This window comes from Suricata suricatta, chromosome 14, assembly GCF_006229205.1.
Source record: "Suricata suricatta isolate VVHF042 chromosome 14, meerkat_22Aug2017_6uvM2_HiC, whole genome shotgun sequence".
Classification (NCBI taxonomy): Eukaryota; Metazoa; Chordata; class Mammalia; order Carnivora; family Herpestidae; genus Suricata; species Suricata suricatta.
The window spans coordinates 11,523,435-11,550,813 of NC_043713.1; the positions used below are offsets into that span (position 1 = coordinate 11,523,435).

At 36.6% G+C, this 27,379-nt stretch overlaps 1 long non-coding RNA gene across 2 annotated transcripts; it reads left to right on the top strand.

The window, feature by feature from the left end:
• Nucleotides 1-26,571, top strand: LOC115277910. Of its 2 annotated transcripts, XR_003902578.1 has the most exons (4): nucleotides 1-73; nucleotides 480-644; nucleotides 11,546-11,673; nucleotides 26,336-26,571. It is a non-coding gene; the product is annotated as an uncharacterized LOC115277910 (long non-coding RNA). The 2 variants fall into 2 exon arrangements; XR_003902577.1 differs by lacking the exon at nucleotides 1-73 and having other exon boundaries at nucleotides 283-644.
• The last annotated feature ends 808 nt before the right edge of the window (nucleotides 26,572-27,379 follow it).

A 27,379-nucleotide genomic window follows, 5' to 3' on the forward strand; every position in this document is an offset into this window, starting at 1 on the left:
CTCAGCTGACCATATTCTGACCATTTAGTGGTTTGATGCTGGAGGACATAACCTCCTATGGATCTATTTTTAGGTCAGTACCAGCTGTTTTGATCACAAGCCTTATATTGAAAGAGGTGGGAAAAAAGGTTATATTATGGTATGTTATGGTATGTTATATCATGCTATGTTATAAATAGGACTATATTATACATTACATTACATTTTGAATGTCCGTTACCCCGAAGCAGTTGGCTTCATAGAACAATAGAATGGAATTTTGAGGACTCAGCTACAGTGCCCATTAGGTGAGAAATCACTGCAGCTTTGAGGCATCATTCTCTAGAAGGCTATATATGCTTCAAATCAGCATCCAATATGTAATGCGATTTCTCTGATAGTCGGGCCTAAGAAGCAAGAAGTTGAAATGGAAGCATTACCACTCAATTTAATCACTAGCAAAATTTTTATTCCCATAACTTACTGCTCTGCTTGCCAAGATGTTTTTGTTCCAGAGGGAATACTTTTTCTATCAGGAGGCACAACAATGATACCATTGAACTAAAATGTAAGATTGCCACCTACCCACTTTGATTCCTTATGCCTCTGGATCAACAGTGATTCTGACAACCAAGGAGCAACTAGACTATTAATCCACAATGGAGGTAAGAAAGAATATATCTCAAATACAGGAGACTCCTTTGAGGGTCCCTTAGGATTACCACGACCTATTATTATGGTAAGTAAAAAAATATATATATAAAACTGCCCAATCCAAGCTGAGGTGCTTGTTGAAAGTGAAGGGAATTGGAATAAGTAGTGGAAGAAGTAATTATAAATCCAGGCATGACTATGTGACTAGTTAAAGAAACAAAAACTGTAACTGTCATGAGTATTACAGAAACAAAGACTGTACCTGTTATTAGTATTTCCTTATTTTGCAATGAATACATCTCTGTGTGTATGTATGTTTATCTATCTATATCTTTGTTTCATTCTCTCTCTTATTTCTTCATTATGTAATGTAAAATGTATTATATCACAGTATTTCAGTGCTGTTAATTTTACATCAGGATATTTAAGTTATGGGGTGTCAAAGAGAAAAATTAACATCACTCAAGAGCTTTACCTCTTCTTCTGAGGAAAGGGTTAGTTCATTTTTGGTTGTAAACAGGATAGCTGTATCATCATGTTGGGTAGAATTATGACTTTGTTATTGCTTCTATTTGAATATTCAGTATAATTTAAGGAGAAGCATATGGATGGCATGTTGACAAAGGTGGACTTGTAGTAGTTAATTTTATGTGCCAACTTGATTGGCCACGGGATGCCCAGATTAAACATTTGTTCTGGGTATATATGTGAAAGTGTTTTTAGATGAGATAAACTTTTGAACTTGTGGATTCAGGAAAGTAGATTGTCCTCTCCAGTGTGGGTGAGTATCATCTAATCTGTTGGGAGCATGGATAGAAAAAAAGGTGGAGAGCTAGGCTATCTCATCTCATTCCATCCCAATGTCTCCTTCCCTTGGACTGAGATTCACATTATTGCCTCCCCTGGTCCTCAGGTCTTTGGACTTAGATTAAACTAGACTACCAACTTTCTTGGGTTTTCTGCTTTCAGATGGCAGATTGTGGGGTTTCTCATTCTCAGTATACAGAATTGTGTGAGCAAATTCCTTGTCTCAGGAGGTGTTTCCAGAGGAATACAAATTAAAATGGAATACAGGATGGTCACTCCACCTTTGGGGAGTGAGGACAGGGTTAAAGTTCAGGAATCACATGTATTAAAGGAAAGGTAAATCACAGCTCCTGCTGGGCATTCTAGGGGGTGTCTCACTGTTCAAGTTTCAATGGTCAGAAAGAGATCACTGTAGAGGATCTGAATAAGCTTTGAAAGGCAGATTGGTGTCACTAGGTGAAAAGAAAAACAATGGCATCTCCTTGAACACTCATAATTCTTTAAAATACAGATTATATAGGTCATAATAGAGTAATATAAGAAAGTGTAAATAACTTACAGTAAACTAACAAATAGAAAATCCAATCTTATTTCTCTGATCAGCACTACAGAAGTAAGATATTTAAATCAAAGGATGAATTGTGCACAATAACACCCTCACATAAATCAAATTGACTAGATGTTTCTTCCTATTCTTTGTTTGGCTCATCCTAGCATGATCTAAATTCCCCTAGTCAACTATTATCAGGGTCATTAAAAAGTATATAAGCAATCAAATATCATTCTTAATAAAGTTCAAATCCCTCATAATTTTTTAAGAAATGTATTTTAGGAGAACTCTGATTTGAAGAAACTATCTATGCTACATCTATTTTTAAAATATTAATAACACAGTTGTTTTAAATTCCATCAATGTATCAATATTTTTTACTGATCTGGATACTGTATACTGAAACTATATAGAGATGTAACTTGATACAGTAGAGGAAACATGAACATTTGTAGTGAAATATATGAAATCAAGAAAGTTAGAGGTGGAGAAGACTTTCTGGGCCATTGTTGCTATATCTTTTCAAGGTCACAGAATCAACCACGAAACTTCAAAAGCCTAATAAAGTTTATGTCACGTAAATAATTATGAAAAACAACTTTCTGGCAGAGTTTAAGAGATTAGGAAGCTCAGTACATGATTTAAGTAAAGTGTAGCAATATTTGCATTTAAAGCTTCTGTGGAAAGGCATTCCCAGACACTGATTTAGAGTATAATGAGGTTGTCTAAGGCAAACTGTGTTCGATTTATTAGCATACATAGCAAATTGTTCTACATAGATAATTTCAATAAAACGTTTATTCTCCAGATGCTATTTTTCATATGGAGAACATTTTTATCTCCAAGAAGCTTAAGAACTTTATTGTTGCTAGAAATCTGTAGAAGTAAGAATAGTGTAGTAGGATTAACATGCTTTCCATCTTGTATTTCACTGTTTAAATCATATTAAAATATTATTTATCAACTAATAGGGGATTAAGGGGGCATTAGTGTAAGTATAATAATATTTTAAAGACAAGATGTATAAAAACAAGAGCTAAATAAATGTCTCAGTGGACATAATTAAAGAATTCATCATATAGTTTTGAAAGGTTAAATAAGATACAAACAGCAATTAACTATAATAACATTAGGGTTGTCTTTTGTGCTGGTTTTGTTTTTGTTTGCAAACAGAAGTTATCATTTTATTCCAAGGCTTTTATATGTAATATTCTCAGAAGTGGGCAGTAGAGTATAAACACTGTGTGCTCATTTTCTATGCCCTAATCTAAACATCAGGAAACGACCTTTCCTTGACACAAAGGCTGCTCCTGATTGAGTCGCAGAGGCATTGTCTCCGCGTTAAAGAAAAGAAACATACACCCAGGTACATGAAGAGCATACAAAGCTAGAGACTTAGCGTCAAAGAATAATGATAAACAGCATTACGTCAAGTTGAAGGGATATGCGTAGCCGAGCAGCGGGGTTGGATTTGAGTCAACAGACAGCAGATTATAGGAACACATTAGAGGCAGCCTGAGACTTCAAAACGAGGTTGCCCACAGACAACAACAAAGTAACTGGATACAAAGGTCTTCAAAAATACAAAATGTGCACAAAGCTTAAGTTGCTGGAAAGTATGATTGTAAACCAAAGATTCTGAAAAGTCCAATAACTGCCCAAGTACTATATTGAATAAATAAAAAAAAATACATGGGGGGTGGCTTTGAGATGAGTACAGTTATTAAAAAATGGGAAGGAAAAAACAATAGGAGGTGTTCTGTTTCTGCTGCTGCTCCTGTGATTTGGTGAGTTCTCTTCCACTAAAATTCTATAACTTAAAATCAAATATCAAACACATTCTGACCTTGAAGTTAGGTGAATTTATTTGATTTATTCCCAAATCATACAACTTGGGAAGATCACAATGTTAATTAAATGTTCTGTGTTTGTGAGTAAGGAGTCAGGAAAATCCCCCTCATATTGTCTTTCAGTGTGTCCATTGCCCTGGGGGAAGAGAGATCAATCACACATAGAGATGAACAGGATTTACAGCTAGGATATTTCAAAAGTGGTATCAGGTAGTGGTAGGAGGGTCTCTTTGCCGATGTGGACTCTCTACATAGACACAGCTGCTCACAGCCTTGAACAAGCTCCTGTTGAGAAGAGAGTCCTTGGACATACAATGAAGTGCTAACGGTGTAGGGGGTACTCTTAGAACAAATATTACTTTGAGTATGCCACTCAATGGCTGTGCAAAGGAATGAGGACATTTGGATCTCATTTCTTATTCCTCTCTGTTCACTTTATCTAGCCATTCCTTTCTGGTCTTCTTTAAACACCCGGAAGGTATCCCTGCCTAGGCCCTTGCATTGTTTCTTTCCTGGAATTGTCCTTCCCCCAGTGGTGTGCAAGCCATCCCTTTCAATTCATCCAAGACCTTTGCAACTCACTTTCTGAAAGTCTTGAATACTCTGTTTAAAATCGTGTCCTTGTTATATTTTCAAAAATCTGTTTCATAGCACTTGTCCTTTTGATCTTATTTAGGTTGTTGATTGTCTATTTCATCCATCATGAGTGTGTTCTCTATTAGGGCAAGAACTTTGTCTCTTTTATTCAGCACCTTATTGTATGTATTATAGACTGGCCCGGCACATTCAACAAGTGTTTGTTATTGCTTTTGTTGTTCACTGAAAAACATCAGCAGTGCAAGAAAAAGTTCACCCATTCACTGGAAAAATATTTAGTATGTTTCTATTATATATTAGACTCCATGGTAGGCCCAAATATGTACTAAATATCTAGGTGAAACACAATAACACAATACCAAAATTTTGATAAATTCTAATCGCCACTCCTGCTTTTCCATTAAACATAATTTTTTTGGTCTTGAGTTAATCCAAAGTGTCTTGAAAATGCCAAAGAGCACGTTTTGGTAAGACAAAATGTTAAATAACAATGTCTCCATCTGATTTAGACAGCACATGGCAAATCTGTGAGTTATGGAGGTACAGTTTAAATATGTCACAGCAAAAATTGTGTGTGACTCAGTAGGTTGAGCATCCTACACTTGATTTCAGCTCAAGTCATGATCTCTCAGTTGTGGGATCAAGCCCTAGGATGGGCTCCCTACTGAGTGTGAAGTCACTTAAGGTTCTCTCTTTCCCTTTCTAACTCTGCCCCTCCCCCACTCATACTCTCAATAAATAAATAAATTAAGCATGGCATCATTGGAAAAGCGAGAGTTGTTCTGAGTCTTCCCTCCCCTCACAAGTGTGGAGTTCCTTGACATTGTGCTCTGATGAAAATCAGAAGAAAGCTTGACATTGCAAGTAGAAAATAGCAAAATCACAGATAAAGTTCTAACTAATTAGTAATTACATTTATGGACATTGGATAAATATTCCAATAAAAGGCAGATATTAAAAAATGGATAAAATAATATGAACCATCTTTGCACTGGAAGCAAGGGGTACATTTTGAATTCAAACATACAAACAGATTGAAAGCACAAGAGTGGCATAAAATACCATGCAAACACAAACAAAAGAGAGTTGTATTGACTATTCTAACATAAGATGAAAAAGTATTTAAAACAAAAATTTGCTAGCAGAGACAAAGAACATTTTATTATAAAAGGGTTGAAACATCAAGAAGATATAGCAATTATAAAAATATATGGATCTAAAAACAATGCTTCACAGCTCATGAAATATTGATGGAATTAAAGGGAGAAATAAACAGTTTATAAACAGGAGTTAGGGCTGTCAATACCTCACTTTTGATAAGGGAGAGAACAACTAGACAGGAAATCAACCAGAGAATAGAAGACTTGAGCGACACTATCGACCAACAAGACGTAACAGATATACACACAACACTCCAGTGAACAACAGAACACACATTTCTCTTCAGTGCACTAAAAATCACTCTTCTTGATAAACCATATATTAACCCATAAGATAAGCCTTAATAAATATAAAAAGAATGAAATCAAAGCATGTTCTCTTATCATAATAGAGTGAAATTAGAAATCAGTTACAAAAGGAAATTTGAGAAATTCACAAATATGTTAAAATTAAACAACACACCACTAAATAATGGGCCAAAGAAGAAATCACAAAGGGTTGGAAAATATGGGATCCAGACAAAACAAAAACAATATGCCAAAAACCTTTGAAATGCAGCTAATATAGTACTTGGAAATTTTTAGAGACTAATATATAAATGAATATAAATCTTGAAGTAATATTCCAACTTTATATCTTAGGAAACTAGAAATTACAGGGCAAATTAAGCCCAAAGCAAGGAGAATGATGGAAATAATAAAAATCGGAGCATAAAAATATAATAAAAAATAGAAAATAAAGTTGGTGAAAACCATAATTGATTTTTTGAAAAGATAAAATAAAAAGTTAACTGAACTTAAGCTAGACTAAAAAAGAAAATAATTCATTACTAAAATAACTTGAGAAATTAAAGAAGGGTTGTTTTTTCAAACTTTCTAGAAAAAAAAAGTATTAAAGGTAAACTTGTGTGAGATTATATGTCAACAATTCACATAATCTAAAGAAACTGACAAATTTCCAGAAGGCCACAAACTACTGAAACTGATATCAAATAAATAGAAAATCTGAAAATACCTATAACAAGCAAAGAGATTGAATTAGCAATCAAAACATGCAATCCTAAAACTTTTATAAAGTCTACTAATTTAAAATGTAGTATTTTGGGAGCACCTGAGTGGCTCAGTTGGTTTAAGTGTCCAACTCTTGATGTCGGCTCAGGTCATGATCTCATAGTCATGGAATCCAGCCCAGCATGGGGCTCCAAGCTGGGCATGAAGCCTGAGTGAGATTCTTTCTCCCTTTCCTTCTTCCCCTCCCCTGCACACATGTGCACATACACTCACTCTTTCTCTCTCAAAAATAAACAAAATAAAAAGATTAAAATAAAATAAAATAAAATGTTGCATTTTTAAATATTGTATATTTGAAAGTTGTTGAGAGAGTAGATCTTAGAAGTTCTTATTATAAGGAACAAAATTTGAAACTGTGAAAGGTGATGGATGTTAACTAAACAGTGTGGTGATCATTTCATAATACCTACATATATCAAATCATGTTGTACACCTTAAACTTACACAATGTTAAATGTCTTTGTATAAAGAAAAATCCAGAACCAGATAGCCCCACTGGTAAATTCTACCAAACATTTAAGTAATATATAATATAAATATTTCCAAACAGCAGAAGAGGATAACATGTTTTCTAACTCATTCTATGAGTCTAGAATTGCCATTATACCAAAATCAGACAAGCACATCGGAAGGAAAGAAAGCTACAGACCAAAATCTCTTAAGAATACATACACAAAAATTATCAACAAAATACTATTAGATTCCTGCAACATATAAAAAAAATTACATACTATGACCAAGTAGTATGAAAGTCTGATCCCATGTACAAAAATCAATCAATACATTCTACTTATATAATAAAAAACAAACCACATGAACATCTCACTATACACATAAGAAACATTTGACAAGACCTAACTTCTCATGGTAAAACCACTCAACAATCTAAGAATGTAAGTACTTTCGCAACCTAAGAAAAACCCACAACTCTTCAAACCCATAAAACTTCATGATGAAAGACTCAAAACATTCCTCCTAAAGTCAGAAGGGATATCAGACTAAGATATCTATTCTGAACACTTCTATTTGTGTTGTACGTTGTATCTAGAGGTTCCATCTAGGGAAAATAAGGAGGGAAAAGAAAAGTATCCAGATTGGAAAGAAGTAAAACTATATTGATTGTACTTCTATACACTAATAACAATCCGAAAATGAAAGGAAACAAGTACATTTACAATATCTTCAAAATATACTTAGGAATAAATCTCATAAAAGAAATGCAAGAATTTACTTGAAAAATATAAAACAATGTCAAAATAAATTTAAAAATACCTCAACAAATATATAAATATTCTTTATTAGTGGTTGAAAACCTTAATATTCCTAAAATAGTAATACTTCCTATACTGAGCTAGAGATTCAATTTAATCTCTCTAAAAATTCAAGCTTGCTCTTTTGCAGAAATTGGCAAACTTATCCAAAACTCATAAGGAAATGCAAGACTTCCAGGTTAACCAAATAAATATTCCTCTGAACTGTGAAGGAAAATGGACAAAGAAGACAAGAACCTGGAGAATAAGGCAGAATCAAGGCAGAACCAAGGAACTTCCCCACCTCCAAGCCTGGACTTCATTGTGATGTCTGTGGGCCTGTCACTGTTTTCGTTGTTGTTTTCTTATCATCTTTTGCTCTTCATTCATTCCAAATGGAAGTTCTGTGGCACAATACATACAATGTTTGTTTCATGACTCAAACACAAGAGCACCAAATATGGCTAGATGATGTGAGGGAGTGTGTATCATTTGGAACACCTGGATTCAAAGCTAGATAAGTGACTGCCCACATTTGACTTCGGGATGTATCCCTTTGTAATGAGTGAGCATATTCTATGTGACAAAGAATGAAATCACTATTCAACAGCTAGAGGGGCAGATACTTGTAGGATAAACGTCATGTTCTACCAACCCCATATTTTCTTTTTCCCGGGTCCGTATACTATCTTTCCCATACCACCTTACAGTTAAGATCATGTGACTGCGTTGTGGTCAATGGGATATGGTTGGAATATGAATGAGACTTGCACACTTAGAACCTAAAACATGAGAAATCCTCCACATCTCCTCCCCTCCCCTTATCTCCTGCTGGATTCAAAGGAGATGGGAGGATTCTGAGTCCGTAAGCTTTGGAGAATCCATAAGGATTCCTCACAAGGAAGGAGCCTGAATAAAAGCACGTTGCAGAACCCTGTTACCTCTCTATATTGACTATGATGTACAAGGGAAATGAGCCTGTGGTGTCTTAAGTAACTGAGATATTGGATTCTGGAGTGTTACCGTAGTTAATCAGATAGTAGGGTGTGGTCTGGCTTCACCCCTTCCATTTCTTTACTCTATCAGAATTCCTCTCAGCCTCTTCCTGACAATTGATATGTTTGAAATGTCCTACTTCTTCACTAGTCACTGTGCTTAGGGGAAGATATGAAGTTCTTGGAGAAATATTTCCACATGAGAAGACTGAAAACTTAACATCTGTGCCATTACTGGGTTCTGGATCCTGTGTTAGAATAGACCTGAGTCAAGACTAAATAGCTGTGGGGATTAAAAATGTAAGCACTGAGGAAGAAAGAGGATTTATAGTTTCGGGGGCAAGGTGACACACCCAGGCAGCTGGAGGAAAATGCCAGAATTCAGATCATTTTGCTTTCCTGTTGACAGTAAAAGGGAGAGGCTCAGAACCAGGCAAGGACACACAAATGTGCCTCCGCACTGCCGGTGGAGGAGAGGAGGAATGACGTCTGTGCCACCCTGAAAATTCTGGCTGCTCCATGTCTTCTTGGGGGGCCGAGAACACTCCTCTTGTTTTCTGCCCTTTGATGGAAATGATAGGTGATCTGTGCCCAGGAAGGGTCCACCCTGGGCCTCCTGCTTGGCTCAGTCAGGTAAGCATCAGAGTCTTGATTTCAGATCATGGCATGATCATATGGTCAGGAGATGGAGCCCCACATTGGGCTCTGTGCTGGGTGCGGAGCCCACTTGAGATTCTCATTCTTCCTCTCCTTCTGCCCCCCCCTTTCTCTCTCATAAATAAATAAATAAACAAATAAGTAAGCATTTAAATTTATATTTTAAAAAAGGGTCTACCTCTCACAGCATCTCTGCCCCATTCCCCCTTGGGCAGAGTGGTGGAGCCCAGCTTGGAATCCCCACCCTGTGTGACAGTGAGTCCACATCTCAGATACTCCCATTCTCTGCACGAGACCTTTACTCTGCTTCACCCATGGCAGTTTTCAATGCATTATAAGCCTCCGACCCACAAACTTGTTGAAAGCAAAGATTATTGAGAGCCATCTGGGTATGGGAAATTTTCCTAGGTGCTGGGGATGCAACAGTAAATAAAAGAAAAAAGTCATGCCCTCATGGTGCTTATAATATATTTGTATCTATATCTATCTATATCTATAATATATCTGCTATTGATTGCACAAGGAATTGGAGCCTGGACTTTCAGATTAGAAATATTAACACTCATTTGGACATGGCATTCTGTGTATAATTGAACATACACTTTTGTCCTCTCCTGAAGGGAAAAAAATGTAATTGGAGAAAGAATATACTGACTTATTGTTGACATTGGAGAATATATATACACATATATAAATATTTTTAATGAGTCCCATGAATCATGCAACTCAGGGAGAAAATAATTATGCCTAGAATTCAGATTTATAAGTGAAAAGTGACAATGGACAATTTGGACCTGTGCTAGAATAATATGAAGGAAAATTATTATATTGGAGAAAGAATAAATTGAGGAGAAATAATGCATAATTTTCTAAGAGCAGATTTCAAAAATAGTCATCTCTGTTCAAGCTGACATTTTTATATAATCCATCTTATGGAAACTGCCATGTGTTGTCATATCCAAGGGCGATTTTCAGCTGAGGGAGTTGGTTCTGCTCAGGAATACAGACTGGTGAGTCAACGGAGACCCCCGGTTTCTTATCCACTTCTTGTCATATATCCAGTTTGGTGCAAGTCCTTTCTGAGTGAAGAGAAAGTTCCTGGGCACCTTTGCTATCCCACAGACTTTGCCTCTACTTCCTCCCTATGCAGTCTACCTCCCTGAATACCTGGTTCCCATGTCACTGTCACTGGAGTGACCTTACTTCTCTGGGCACGCGTTCAGTTACTCTTTACATTGAGTTTAACTTACGCACAAAGGGCAATAGCAACTTGAGAGATTCAAAACACTTCGCCAACATTTGTATATTTTATTTAGAAATTACATTTCATATTCTATTAACTATAAAAGCCATTGATTGAAATCACTTAGAACAGAATGTCAATTTTTAAATTATTTTTTAATGTTTATTTATTTTTGAGAGAAAGAGAGACAGAGACAGAGTGCAAGCAGGGGAGGGGCAGAGAGAGAGGGAGACACAGAATCTGAAGCAGGCTCCAGGCTCTGAGCTGTTACCACAGAGCCCAATGCAGGGCTCAAACTCACAAATCACGACATCATGACCTGAGTCAAAGTCAGACACTTAACTGACTGAACCTCCCAGGTGCCCCTAAAATGTCACTTTTTATTTGTTTAAGAATTTCAATAGGCATTTTAATTCAGAGAATAGGAGAATACAGAATGAGGAAAAATCTATAGAGGAAATGTATAGGTGGAACATTTTGGTTGTTTCTAGTTTACTGTTGTTATGAATAAAGCTGCAGTGAATATTATTGCATTTGTTTATTCATTCATTCATTCATTCATTTTAGTGAATATAAATACCCATTTTAACTGGAATAGAAAGGATATGTTGTGGGTTATTTGCAGGTTAAATTAAATATAATAATTCCACTAAAAGTTTTTTCAAGGTGGATGAATATTATTAGCATTATCAATAGTTGGTCTCTTAACAGTTGAAATTTGGTTCTCTTCAGATGAGATATGGCGTGTGCAGGGTGGTATCGTGGTAGCCTGGCTCTCTTCAGATGACAGTGCTCTCCCGTGTGTACCCCTCAATGACAAATTGAAATCGCAGCTTTCCACCCCTTACAGATGAGGAGAGGTGAGTATACTTTTTCTCTCCATCGAAGAATGCTTCCACAGCAGGAAACATGTTTTCTCACCCCTCTCTTGCCCAGTACTACTGATGTTATTCTGAGGCGGGAGGGGGGGGTCATCAGGAAATAACTTTCGAATGGTGGAGTTTTGTCCTCTAGTTTTACTTCTAGATTCAACAACTCCTCTTGCTTCCAGCGGTCAGTCTTGATTTAATCCAAGATTTAAATCTAAGATTTAAGTACTGAGTTCATGGATTGCCCACTTACTCCCATTATGACTGGCGCATGTGACTAAATGGACCAATGGATTAAACCTTTTCACTTCATCATGTGAGAGAGATGAAAAAAATTTAGATTAACCTTGAAAATTATCATAAACATATATTCTTATTTGTGTTCAGAGACCATAATCTCTGATCCTTGAACTTCCCAAAGACATATTACAGAAAAAAATGGTGTATGATAAACTCTTCACCATTTGTCAAAGATCATAAATCTAAAATAAAAACCTAGAATTACAATTCATGTTCCACTTTCTTTTACTGCTTTGCTCTATCCCTGACACTCCTGCACAGCATATAAATTTCCCAAATAAACTACTTTTTTCTATACCCACACACTATACGTACATTTATATATTGAACTACTGATAAACAATGTCAACATGCAAGGTGGATGTTAGTCTGTGTGAAGTTGACATTCTACATCAGGTAGATAAATCAAGGTCCTGACTGGCATTTGATGGATATAGCATTAGGAAACACAGAACACATCTACAGATTTTTACTCTATTGTGCTGTGGGCCAGATTCACATTATTTAGTGATATATAGAAACTTAGAAGATATATGAAAATGTAAGATTGTTTCCAAAACTCTCATATAACAGGAGAGGCAAATATGTAAGAGTTGTGAGTCAATGTTTTCATTACTGTCTTTAAAACCTTTAACAAAATTCTTAGAGGTTTTCAAAAGTGATATATATATATATATATATATATATATATATTATGTAGAGTATATGCTAAAATCAAATTATTTGAAATAAGGTAAATTCTTAAAACTTATTTTTAATTTAGAGCTTAAATAACACTTTGTTGGTTAGAATTCTTAAAATAGTTCTATTTAAATTCACTTGTAGAAGAAACTATTTCAAGAGAATAATTTTTTCTTTTTTAATTTCCTCTTTGTACCTCTATCTCAAGGAACAGCATTCCACAGCATATGAAAGAGATCTTAGTGTTTTTCCTGCTAGCTGACTTTGAAGTGTTTTGATAGTGATGTATTCCATTGGGTAAATGACAGAATCAGGATTTTGGTGACACCTCAAGGGTTACTATCAGTGAAGTTAAAGATGGCCACGCCTCCATGATTTTCTTCATCCGACACTTCATTGCTACTCTGCTCCGTGTGGAATATTCACTTCTTTAGCTACATACAAACACCGTTTTTGGTTTTTTTTTTAGTTCTTATGCAATAACTAGATTTTCCATCCAAGTTCCACAATAAAATTTTAGAAATAATTATCCATCGTGGGTGGCTAATACCGAATTCTTTGTTCGATCTGACAGAAGCATGGCAGTGTTTTCAAGTGCTGGCAACTTTCCTGTGTCAACCGCAATGCCACAGATGGGTTCCTGATTCTGTCCTTTAAAATTTAGTAGCCTGTGCTGAAATACATCTGACTCTTACTGAATCTGGTCATATTTCCCACCATCGGTATCCCATTCATCATCAGCTCCTGCTGCATCCACGCCACCTGTTTGCTCCGTCTGTGCGCTCTCTGTATCCGTTGCTTGCATCCTTTCTTTGCTTAGTTTTACGTCTACTTACTCATTAGCTGTAAATGAAGCTTGTTGCTTCCAGTCTGCCGACAGAGTATTGAGAAAACTCACTTCATTTTTCTTTTCATAATCTTGCATTACCTAAAAGTGAGTGCAATCTTTAGTCTTTGCATGCAGTTGTAATGCCTACTGACAGCTTTATAACTTAAATATTAGAGGAATGTGGTTGGTTCAAAGTGAGCACAGATCTGGACACACTATTGTGCCTTAAGCAAGAGATGGATATTTGGAAACTCCTGCAGTGGATAATTAAGAGACCTCCACTAGCATAAATGCTTAATAAATTATTGCAAGCACTGTTGAGATAAAGTGCACATGTATACACCCTTTTATATTAATTAGCTATCTCTCAAAAACCCACCAGTTATTTATGAGGTCTAATCAATGCTTCTTTTCTGGGGAAAAGTTGTAAAGAGAGAGAGAGATAGAGAGAGAAAGAATGGGCTTAGCTAAAATAAGTTTTCAAATATAGTTGAAAACACTTCCCTAAATATATTTTACTGAATCATCTGAAAAGAAGCTACAGTTGCTTCATTATATCATTTATTTATATATCATTTGTCCACTTACTTATTTAATAATTGTTTATGAAGTTTCTACTATGCAGAGTGCAATGCAGAGGCTGCCTGCTCTCACGGAACTCACAGCTGAATGGAAGACAGAGCAGCACAGCATCTAGGAGAGAACTCCACATCTGCTCTGATAGACCTATCACCAGGGAACAGTGTGTTCTCACAGGCAGCAAGCAGTGGGCTCTGACCTTGACCCGGAGGAGGGCTGTCTGTGGATGGTGGAATGAGGGCAACTTTATACAGGAGACACTAGAATAAGAGTGTAATTGGTTGAGTGAGGCATTGCACATCTTTGAAATATATGGTGGCTGGTGGGGGGAATCTGTCTATCCTTTAATGGACTCTTTATAATTACCGTTTCCCTTCCAGCTGAATTTCACCCATTGGCAACTTAGCCAGGCTTCAAGATTTTTCAGTTACCTACAGTTATTATCATAATCACATTTCAGTATTGAGTCCTGAGTCGTCTTTGTTTCTTTTTCTTTTTATTTCATTCTACTTGATACTCTTTTATTAAAAACAATTTGGATATTGAATAAATGTACGCATGGAATATACATGAAAGTGTGAAAATCATGCACATCTTCTTGCAAACACCACATAATTTGAATACCTAGAACTACGCTGATCTCCTAGGTTCCCCTCACCCCCCCAATCCCCTCCCCTACCAACCTATTCCTTAGATGAAAGCCATGCCTATAATGTTGTGTCTAGCTGCCCCTCGTTCATGTCACTAGATCTACCACACATGTATGCATCCCACATATTGTTAACCTTTGCAGCCTCTAGGATTTTATCAATGGCACTACAATTTTTTCAAAGTTCTTTTCTTTCATTCAGTTTGATAGCTGTGAGTTTACCCAGTGTGTGTAACTGTAGCTTTTTAATTGTCACAGTTGTGCTGTGTCTCATCCTTTCATCTGGACTACAACTTTCTTTCTTTTAAAAAAAATTTTTTAATGTTTTATTTATTTTTGAGAGAGAGAGAGAGAGAGAGAGAGAGAGAGCATGAGCAGGGGAGGGTCAGGGAGAGAGGGAGGCACAGAATCAGAAGACAGGTTCCAGGCTCTGAGCTAGCTGTCAGCACAGAGCCCGACTTGGAGCTCGAACCCACGAACTGTGAGATCATGACCTGAGCCGAAGCCAGATGCTTGACTGACACTATGCAAAGGAATTGTATATAAAGAATCAGCACCTAAACCCTTGGGTTTGCCTTTTATCACTCAGCATGGTTCTCAGATTCATGGAAGTTGATGTGTGATTCAACCATTTGTATCTTTTTAATGTTGAATCAGCAATGGTACAGATATAGCAATTGTTTGTTTGTTTTCTTTTGTTTGTTTTGCTTTTTACTAGTCAACCATTAAGGATATTGTGATATCAGGATGTTTTTAGTATTTGCCATTAAGAATTAAGTTGTCACAAACATTTTGTACATGTAAATGTGTGTTTCCATTTCTCTGGGATAAATGCCCATATTGGAATTGCTGAGTTGTATGGTAATTGGATGTTTAATTTTATATAAAACAAAACAAAACAAAAAACTACCAAACTATTTTTGAGCAGCTACATTATTTTATTTTTCTATTGGTAACATGTGAATGATCTAGCTACTCTGAACCCTTGCCAACTTTAATGTTGTCTCTATTATTTTTTTTTATTTCATTTTCCCACTTAAAGAGGTATGTAGTGAGACCTTGTGGCCCCTGTAATTTGCATTTCCCTAAAAGTTAATGATGTTGAATGTATTTTCATGTGATTGTTCTCCATTTGTATATCCTCTTCACTGAAATGTTCTTTAAGCCTTTTGTTCATTTTCTAATTTGATCATTTCTGTTTTTTCTTCATTACTGACTTCTGATAAGGCTTTATATATACTACATACTAGTCCACTGTAAGATATGTATTTAGCAATTATTTTCTCCAAGGCTGTGGTTTGGCTTTCCTGCTCTTAACAAGGCTTTTGGAAGAGCAGAACTTTTAACTCTGATGAGATCTGATTTATCAATTTTTTCATTTATAAATTGCACTTTAGTTGTCAAGCCTAAGACCTTTTCATTAAACCCTAAGTTCTGAAGATTGTTAACTAAAATATTTGTAGTTGCATATTTTAAACTTAAATTTATGATATATTTTGAGTTGACCTGTGTGTAAAATATGAGGATTTTTAGTTTATATATATAGTGTATATATATGTGTGTGTGTGTGTGTGTGTGTGTGTGTGTTTTGTCCACTTGCTCTAGCAAGTATGTACAATATGAGGATTAGTTTATATATATATATATATATATATATATATATATATATCTCACATATATATATAATATATTTTTTTGTGTGTGTCTTTGGATGTCCACTTGCTCTAGCACCATTTAGGAATAAATAATGAACTGTTTACATTCCTTTGTCAAAATTCAGTCTAACATATTTGTGTGGGTCTATTTCTAGGTGGTGGTTGTTGGGTTTTTTTGTCCTTTTCTGCTGATCTTTGTACCCACCTCTCCTCCAATACCACATTTGGAAAGATAACTCAGTCCATTTCCACTCCTAGTCTCTCTCGTTCTCTCTACTCCTTCCCTGGGATCTGTGGCCAGTGGCATCTCGCTCAGCAGTTGGAGCTGCAAAGTGGAAGGTGATGTAGGAGTTTCCTTAACTTCTATGACAACACACTGTGGTGGAGTCTCCTGCCATCTTATTTGTCCACAATACTCCAGTATGATTTCTGCCTTTAAAAATCCCCAGGCCAGAAATGCACACAGATGCGGCTGTGCCTCCAAATGTTAAAGGAAACATGTCATACTCTCTGTAGTACTGGAGGAGATTAAATGGGCAATACTGATATTCTGGAACACTTGCCTGAGAATATGTTCATTTTACTCTGTTGCAGAAGCTACAGTAGAATTGTCTGTTTTCTCAAGCTTGGCAAGGACCAGTCAGGGTAGAGATGCCTCTGTCCTTAGAAACACCGGGATTTAGAAGTCAGCTTCATGTAGTTTCCTTCCTATCCTCTTGGTTTGTGGGGAAATAAAGCTTATCTTTGTGAAGACAGAAATTCTGAAATCACAATTAAGCCAGCATCTTGGACCTGAGATTGAGCATGACCCTAGTGGTATTGGTGCTTTCTTGGTCTGCACTGGTTCTTGTCAGCAAGCTCTCTGTGTTTGGGGAGGTGTCTGCCTACAAATTCTAGAGGAGATCTGTTGTTTGTGGAGACATTTATCATCTTTTGTTTTCAGACAATAGTGGAAAACTGACAGAACTCAAAAAAATTAGTCAACTTACTGTTCAAATATAAGAGAAAATATAAAAGACGTCTCACTTGCAGGGATGTTCATTTCCTTAAATTAAAAAAAGAATTTAGGGGCGCCTGGGTGGCTTAGTCAGTTAAGCGTCTGACTTGGGCTCAGGTCATGATCTCATGGTTCGTGGGTTCCAGCCCCGCATCGGGCTCTGTGCTGACAGCTAGCTCAGAGCCTGGAGCCTGCTTCCGATTCTGTATCTCCCTCTCTCTCTCTGACCCTCCCCTGATCGTGTGGTCTCTGTGTGTCTCTCAAAAAAAATTTTTTTTAAATGTTTTATTTATTTTTGAAAGAGAGAGAGAGAGAGAGACAGTGTGAGCAGGGGAGGGACAGAGAGAGAGAGGGAGACACAGAATCTGAAGTCATTTCCTTAATTTTTAAAAAGCTGGTAACATCTGAATTTTTTTCAGACCAAATATCCAAGTAAGTAGTTAATATTTCTTATATTCAAATAAGTTTATTTAAAAATACAAATAAGACAAACATATTTTAAAGAAGACAAATATGTAAAGGACTTAGCTCAAAAACTACTATAAGGCACATACCTATATTATCATTTCTCTTTTTTCTCTTATCAAATAAAGTTCAGTGGGAAAAAGGACTAAAATAGTCTTGTCTTAAACAGTCTTTCCAATAAATCTCATAAGCCGTCATATGTTAAGATTTTTGAGAAAAGCATTCATTGTAAATTTTCACTATATCATGAAAAATATAACCCCTACAAAAGATGATCAGATGACGAATTATTGTTCTGGCCAGAATCAAACAAGAGTAATCCTGAGGCAAAGCTCTTGAGAAATATCAGTGATTCCTTCTCAAACATGTGTATCTGGCAGGTCTATGTGCAGCATACCTTCTGGAAATAATCAATCTTGTGGACAAGAGTATCTATCAGAAGGTTAAGAGACATACTGAAGTATTGAGTACCATTCTGAATCATCTTAGAGCAAATGAAAAGTCAACACAGGTTTATGAGAGCATGCCCACCCATAAGAAATTGTTTTTAAGTAAATAATACAATGAACACATGATAGATAGCCACGACTTTTTAATGGTTATAAGGGAAGTCTTCAGGGAACTATTATTAAATCATAAAACAAAGGTGAAGAACACTGTGAAGCATGATCCTTCTGTGCTTAAAATGATTTTCGTGTGAAAACAAAAAGAGACAGATACACAAACACCGTTAATATACACCACTGTGTATGTAAAAAAAGACAAACATGGAAACAGATGTCAACTTTGAGAATGACTAGGGTGGGGAAGGAAGCCTTAACGTTTTAGATTACAGCTTTCTTTACTATCTGGTTTTTAACCACGTGCACATATATAAAGTTTAATGTGAATAAGTGGTAGGGATATTGGTTATTTTTATTTTCCTCTTTTGATAATAGGTAGATAAGCTTTTACATAGAAAACATACAGGAAAGCAATGCATATGAGTCTTTCTGAAAAAATTCCTTAACAATAAAATCTAGCCAAATGAGACTGAACATTTTGTTTTAAAAATTAGTGAGTAGAACTAGACAACTAATGTATTATCTATTTGAATAAAGAACTTCTAAATAACCATCAGAAATATGCCTAAGTGTACTTGTTACAAAATATCTAGGTAAATAGTATACACCTTGACTATATAAAAATTGTAACTGGAAAGCAAAATTGAAAAGTGAAAGTAGGGAAATAGGAGAAAGTGTGGGAGCAAAACTTTCTCCTTTTTTACACCTGGCAGTCAGTCCACAGGGTCTAAAATCAAAGCAATAATTTTAAAAATAGCAAGTTCTGGATTGTTTAGTAAACTTATTATTTAGTCAAGAAGAATTTGGAGAAATTAATATCTTTATACTGTGAAGAAATATTTATCATAAATTTTAGCAGTTTGTACTGTTCCATTATTATTTCTTTCTGCTCAATTAACTGAAAATTGAATAATTACTGTTAAATATTAGTAAACAAATTTATGCATATATGTATATATCTATAATCTATTCTCATCCATCTCCTTTTTTCCCCTTACATATGCATAGAAGCATATCTATAATGATATTATCTTAACTTGGTTATCATTTCTAAATAATTGGGTTTAGATGCTTTAAAGGCTCTACTAATTATTTTTATGTATTCCAATTGTTTTTGCTGAGTAGATATAATTTACACAAAATTATATATGTATAATCTTATATATATATAGTATGTGCTGCAGAATGTATAGGAAGGGAAAAAAATAAACGAAAAACAAAAAGAAACAAAATAAAACAAAAATGTGGCCTCATCAGCAGTTTCATAGAAAGGACTCTGGTTGTTTAGGTAAAATATTTGAATTGGGGGGTGCCTGGGTGGCTCAGTCGGTTAAGCATCCGATTTCGGCTCAGGTCATGGTCTCACGGTTCATGGGTTCAAGCCCCGCGTCGGGCTCTGTGCTGACAGCTAGCTCAGAGCCTGGAGCCTGCTTCCGATTCTGTGTCTCCCTCTCTCTCTGACCCTGCCCTGCTCATGCTGTCTCTGTCTCTCTGTCTCTGTCTCTGTCTCTCTCTCAAAAATAAATAAAAACATTTAAAAAAAAAGAAATATGTAGATTGGGACAAGCTTGGCAATGACTTTTTTATAGGCAACCCTCCCCAAACGCAAAATGAGGCCTCAAGAATTCCAGTCCTTGGGGTGCCTGGTGGTCCATTTGGTTGAGCCTCCGACCCTTGATTTTGGCTCAGGTCATTATCACAGGGTCATAAGATCAAGCATGGAGCCTGCTTCGGATTCTTTCTCCCGCTCCTTCTGCCCTTTCCCTGCTTATCCTCATCAATTCATCATGTATCATTCAAGGGAAGCACATGATATTTTTTAGCAGATAGGAGACTGAATAACTTTAAATTGGAAAAACAACCAGCCAAGGAGGCCCTTTGGTAGGCAACCTTTTGGCAAAGTAGGGCACAGATAAAAAGAAAGAGCAGGGAGACCCCGTTGGGGGTGTAGTCAAAACTAGCGTGCAGGGAAGAGATAAGGAAGGAGCAAACTAAAGCTCTGGCTGATTCTGACCTATTCACAGACTTAACCTGATATATTCCCTCTCACCAATTTAAGTCAATTTCAGTTTCTGACACATCATTAAATCCTTCAATGGACTAAGACCCGAGTTTCTAATAGCCGTCTTATATTCTACTTAGAGGTGGCATGCAGTTTTTCCTATATCCCAGGACTTAATATGCAAAGCAGCTGAAGGGCATAACAAAAAGTTTGAGTTTGAAGTGGTAATGCTAAGTTTAACTTATTCTGAACGCCCAAGTTTTACAGCTAAGGAAAGCCTGTCAGCTCTCCAAACAATAGCAACATTGCCTAATGTGTATTATGTGTCTGTGTGCAGATGTATATGCATAACTGTATAAATCATCCATTTTCCAGCTCCATTTTGCTACTGGAGAAACCGTTATGAAGTCACAAGAGATTTTTACCAATTGGACCCTTATACCCTAGTGCTTTATTACCAAGCTTGGAAGTCTATTCCTTGCCCCTTCCTTGGGTGGCAGATAGGGAAAAAAAGAGGAGAAATACAGACAGGGATGGGGATAAAAAAGATAGACATAATTGGGGGGAGGGATTCCAATTACTTCTGAGTTTAGTACATTTAAAATCACCCTCAAGTCTCTTTTCTGACTCACTTGCCTTCTAATAAGACTGCCTGGAAATGAGATGCATTGAAAGATTAAACGTGTCTGGAAAGGATGCACAGCACCTGCAGGAAATGGTAATGAATCAAACCTTAATTCCTCACCCAAATTCCATATAATCCAAATGTAAATGGTGTGAAATGAAGATAGACATTATGCCACTTTGGGTAGTTTGTTAAATCGAAGAAAAACTCAGTGAGTCTGAAATAAGTATCTTGATGATTTATCTTATGACTTTAAAGTAAAAATTATGATTGGCATGGCTGTTGGAGCTAGTCTGAAACGTAGGTAATCTTATAAGTCACAATTATTTAAAGAGCAAAAGTACGTTTTTAAAAAAATTAATGTTATTGAATGAACCTTTCCTATACCTAGAAAGTTTTGTTCCCATATCTAAGAATTGGCAATCACCTTTAATTTGTTTTGCTGGAAGAAGACTGACATGGCTTCTCAGAAATTTTAGTTTAGGGATCCCAAACCCTGAGTATTTCTCTTCTTACCTCTATATAAACCCTGGAATAGTTGTTGTAGACATGGATGGCCACAAAAAATCCAGAGGGCCACCATGGGATGGAGCAGCACACTTTGCCAGAACAAAGCCACAGGAGACAATACGACTATTCGTTCATATCTGACATGGTAGCCCCTGCCCCGCCCTGCCAGGGACTGCCTCCAGCCTTCCACCCTCTTGGGCCTGCACTGGTCACCTCTGCAAACACAAGACCATAAACAGAGAAGCTGCTTAACACCCATCCATTTAATGCACGGGTGGTGAGCATTATAGGTTCTGGCTTCAGAATTCTTTCTCAGCATCAAATATTCACACATGCCAAGTATTTCTAACTATAGCCTCTACTGCCAGCCGACAGTCCCAAACTGAGACAAGTGTAGTTAAAACAGTAGCAAGTGTTAAAAGGATACATTAAAGACATATTAGTGTCTAACTGAGATTTTTATCTGCATTTAGGAACCACTGCAGAAAAGAGCTCATTGTAGAAAAAATGAGCCAGCAATCTGAAATTTTGCAAATATCTCTACCTGAGGAGGGATGTGGGGCTTCCAATAAGTAGGTATTCACTCTTACTGAAAGGGATGAAGGTGACTGGTCACGCTAGGCCAAATATTCTCCTTCTGCCTATGCCCTTGATTTTGTTCTCTCCTCGGCACGCCTTCCCACCATTGGGATCGTTTATTATAGGCCTTCAATCTTGGGCAACTATGGAGCACTAAGTTCTTTCTTTTTCCAGAATTACTCTGTTGCAATATAGTGAATATATCTTTGTCACTCAGTGTGCCCCCTGGGCCAGCAGCAGAGTTATCTCCTGCTGGCTTGCTAGAAAGGCAACTTCATGGTCTCAACCCCAGACCTACTGAATGAAAGTCTTTATTTTACCAAGATTCCACATCGATTCTAAGGAACATTAAAATTGGAAAAACACTTCTCATTACCACTGTGGTGACCTTTCTAAAACATAATCCTCTGCCTGATTAAAATTCGAAAATGCTCAGCCACCTCGTCCATCCCACGTCACACCCAGCAGGAACCGCTAGAAATAAGTCAGTGTTCACTGAATAGAGGGGGTCTCAGACCTTCAAAGTCCCTCTCATCTAATCTCCACCCAGTTTCCAATCTGCACCTGTAACTTAATCACCCTCATTCTATTCCCTCAACACCTCAAGCTTGCTTCTCACTCCAACATTGTTTGTTCTATCAGTTTAAGAGCTCACCTCCAGGCCACTACAATTGTACAATATACAATATATATAAAATATATAAAATATAATACAGTAGGCAAACCACACATTAAAAATGCATTGAAAGCCAGAAATTAATATTCACCACTGTCTCAACACAAGTGTACATCTATCGAGCCTACAATATGCTCATTCTCTGACCCTTTGTTTCCTCTCTCTACCTTCTTCCCAGTACCTCCACATTGACAAAGTCTTGGCTTGATTTTTCTGAATCATGACCACCAGCCCCTGATGTTTTATTTACTAGCTGTTCCTTACATGACCCTGACTATCTGCCTAGTTCTTTAGTTTCTTGGGATCAGGATTTCCTCTTTCTGGTCCAAGGGGCAGAAGTGGCTGGCCAACGCCATCATTCTGTGCTCTACTGCTTGTAGATCTAATGCTAGATCTCAGGCATAATATCATATCTCTGCTTATGAATAAGAAAGATGAAAGAGTTTACAATGGCATAGACACACCTGTTTTATTAGTTAAGCTTTACAAGGGTTATCACCTGCTAGGAAGGTATGAGTGAGCACAGTAAAGTAGAGGCTGTACTCACCCCCAAAAAAAATATTATCCCTGCTACCTTAAACATGATTCTGTCATCTCATGGGAGGTTTCACATAGTCACAGAGGTTCTTTCCTACACTTAGAAGATTTGACAGATGCTCAGACATCTCAATTATGAGGCAAAGGAGACTGTATTCTTCATACAAAGACAAGGAGTGGTTTCTGGCCAAGCACCAGTGGATTTATTGAAATTTGAACTGAAAAAGGATGCAAACCACAATATTTGCAAATGAGAAAGATATATTCCATTAGCCACTGCATGGATGGTTCTTGGGATCCATTTCAGGATTTAGCTGGTAATGATAGTTTTCTCCACTTAGCGGAGCCGCTGAGAGACCATCCAGTTCCATAGTGCAAATTAGGAGGGAAAAGAAAAGTTGCACTTAGTTATTTAAGTATTTCCTGTATTTCCATGTGTTGGGAAATTAACATAAATCATTGTATTAGTCTCCCATTACTGTTGTAAAAAAATTACCACACTTAGCAGCTTAAAACAACGTAAATGTACGATTTCACATTCTGTTGTTCATAAGTCTGTGTGCGGAGGCTTGGCAGGTTTCTCTGTTCCATGTTTAATAGGGCTGATAACAAGGCCTTGGCCAGAGAGGTCTTCTCTGGAAGCTCTGGAAGGAATATACTTGCAAGCTCATTTAAGTCGTAGCCAAATCAAGGTTCTTAGGCTTGTAGGAAGGAGGTCCACATTTGCATGATGGCTATCAGCTGGAAGAGGCTTTATCACTGAGGGGTGTCTCTGGTCCTTGCTTATGAACAGGTCCATCTCCGAGACATCAACAACACATCAAATCTTTCTGTCTGGAATCTGACTTACTCTGCTTCTGTATCTCCCTTACCTGTCTTTTTTTAAAAAAAAATTTTTTAATGTTTTATTTTTTGAGAGAAAGAAAGAGTTTGAGCGAGGGAGGGGCAGAGTAAGAGGGAAATACAGAATCCGAAACAGGCTCCAGGGTCTGAGCTGCCAGCACAGAGCCTGATGCGGGGCTCAAACCCGACAAATAGTGAGATCTGTCCTGAGCCAAAGTAACACACTTGACTGAGCCACCCAGGTGCCCCTACACGTCTCTCTTGATATATTTTTCTGACTATAATCAGAGAAAGGTCTCTGCTTGTAAGGGGTCCTGTGATTAGACTGCAACCATCTGGATAATCCATGCTATTTCTCCATCTTAACGTCTGTAATCTTGGTTACATCTGCAAAGTCCCTTTGCCATGTACTATATTTGTAGTTTCCAGGATCTAAGGCATAAGCATCTTCAGATGACCATTCTCCCTTCCTCATACTTCTTGTCTTGTTTAAACAAGAAAGCCTAAGGGCACCTAACAGAAATTTTGTAATAAATAAACAATTACATAATATTTATAATGTAGAAGATGTCTTCTTATATATGGGACCCCAATGCACTTCTCAACCATGCGTAGCAGCTCTAATTTACAGGCAGTTCAATGAAGTCTCGGATATATATCTGAACCTATAAGTTTTGGGTGCCTGGTCAAGGCCAGGATTATGCAACCACCATCCACATGGGTGTTATTTCCTAGCACTTCTTGCCAAATTACACAACCAAAATAGCAGAGCCAATGTTTGAACGCAAGTAGCTCTCTTTTCACTGCATAAAACCATTTTACTTTTCCCTGTGACATTGATAATGTTTCTCCCTTTTTTTTCAATGAAATACTATAAAGTCATAAATTTAACTTTCCAAGTGCTCTTTGTACAAAAGCTTAGTATTTATAGAGATAGAATAGGTAAAATTATGCTTTGTGAAATTTCCATCAGGAAGCTAATAATTAAGGCAGCAAGATCATTTTCCCAAGCTTACCAGTTGATGGTTTTAGTTTTCATAGAACGGCATGTTTGGGTTCCACAATGAAACATTTAAAGTAGAATATGAAGCCATTAGGTAAGCAGCAACAACAAAATGAGATAATCATAAAACTGGAATGCATACATACATTCAGGTTGTTACAAACTCATTAACACAGATGCCTTCATGGCAACTCACAAGTTTATTTATTTCACACTTTCACAATACACAAATTACAGACCATTTATTCTTCACTACAATCAAGTTGTCCTGATAGTCTGTGTAAGTTCTGATTGCTGGGTAAGAGGAATCCTATTTTCCTTTTATGCATATTCAGAACCCTGCTTCCAAGGAAACCATCAATTTTTCCCTTTTATGTAGAATAGGTCTGAACAAATGAGAGAATATAAGAACGGATGGTGTCTATTTTCCTCTTATAACTGGAATATGTTCTTCCCTCAAGGTGAGAGGAAATGAAATAAAAACGTAAATTATAATCACCAGTGAGCAATTAATAATTTGTATTTTTCCTTTTTCCAAATAGCTACAACAAGCTGCTAGGCAGTGACATCCAACTTTGAACTCTATAGTTTTCTACTCTCAACTATGTCATATTAGTGCAAAATATGATGGAAATAACTTTACAAACTACTGAGTCATGATTGCTCTTTCTTTGGGAAGTTTTTCTTTTGAGAATGCCTATAATACATTTACAGTTTAGGAGAGCTAGATTAATAGCACAGATGTGTATTCACCTCTTAAAATCCAGATAAAATATCATATAATCCATGGACTCTTCTTTGAGCACCTGCTTTTTCCCATTCCTATGTTATCCCAGACAGAAAATAACTCTTATTCTTCTGAATACCATAATCTTATATATACTGTACTGAAACCATATTAGATAAAGTAGATGGAAAGAGGATAAATGAGATATAGGAAGAAAGAAAGGAGGGAGGGAAGGAAGAAGGGAAAGAGGAAGAAACAGAGAGAGGAGAAAATCTATCCATGTAGCCTCTTCTATTAGGTTTTGAGATTATTTTTTCCTGAAACTTATTTCACAGCTTGACTACTTAGTACAAAGCCTAACACACAGCAGGAAGTCACAAGGCTAAATAAAGACATGGATGAATATTTGAGTACTTTTGTTTATCTATTACAGTGAGAAGCAAAATGCCTTGACTGCAGTAACTTGTAAGAAAATACAAGTGAATTTTCATCACAAGTGGATGAACATCAGTCATCATCATACATCCTTTAGACTCATGGGTGACTATAGCGGGTAAAGAATCATTGTTCTTCGAAATTATGGATGAAAATAATGAGACAACCGTGACATATAGAGTGTTCTCTGTGACTTTCTCAATTCATCCAAATAAAAGCAGTGCTCAACCAGAATGCAGGTCTTTGGGTATTAATTAGTTTTTCAACAACAACATCCTGCTTTTTCACTAAAAGTAGAAAATATATTTTCAAAAAAAAAAAAAAACTGTGGCCAGAAGATGAGCTAAGAGTTTTCAGTAATTTTAATGTACTTATATTTCTAATGTGTTCTTCTTAAAATATTAACATCTGTATAGGCCCTGGAGATAAGAGAGACTCTAGTGTGATAGTTCTAGGAAATACCATCCTGAAATGTCTCAGGTGCAGTTTCATCTGTTAGTGCATATGTTTCTAGAAGTTGATGTGGAGTTTCATCAATTCTACAATGCTCTAAGGGTCTCAGACCGTGAGAAACAGGAAACTCAAAGAAGTTTTCCGTTGTAATATGTTGGTTGCCAACTTTTTCAAATCACAAAGACCTTTTAAAACTTTGGAGGAGAAACATAGGCACCTCGGATCTCACAAAAATCAAGTCTATTTGTATTCTTACTTACTGCAGGAAATTTTAGAGCCCTTGGGTACTGAGAATCACAGCATATCTATGTGTTGCTGCAGTTCCGTAAAGAATAAAGTTGGCCATCGATTAGTTCAATCATCACAAGATATTTTAAATTCAGTTTTTGCTGTTCAAACAGCGCCCTTAGAAAAAAGTCTGTATCTTTATTAACCATCTTTTTTTTTAAAAGAGCAAATCTGCTAAAATAGCCTATCATAAAAATGTGACATGTTTTTTGATGCACATATTAAGAATACTATGGAACATTATTTATTAAAGTGAATGTTTGGGGAAATACTTCTATGAACAAACTCTCATTTCCCTAGA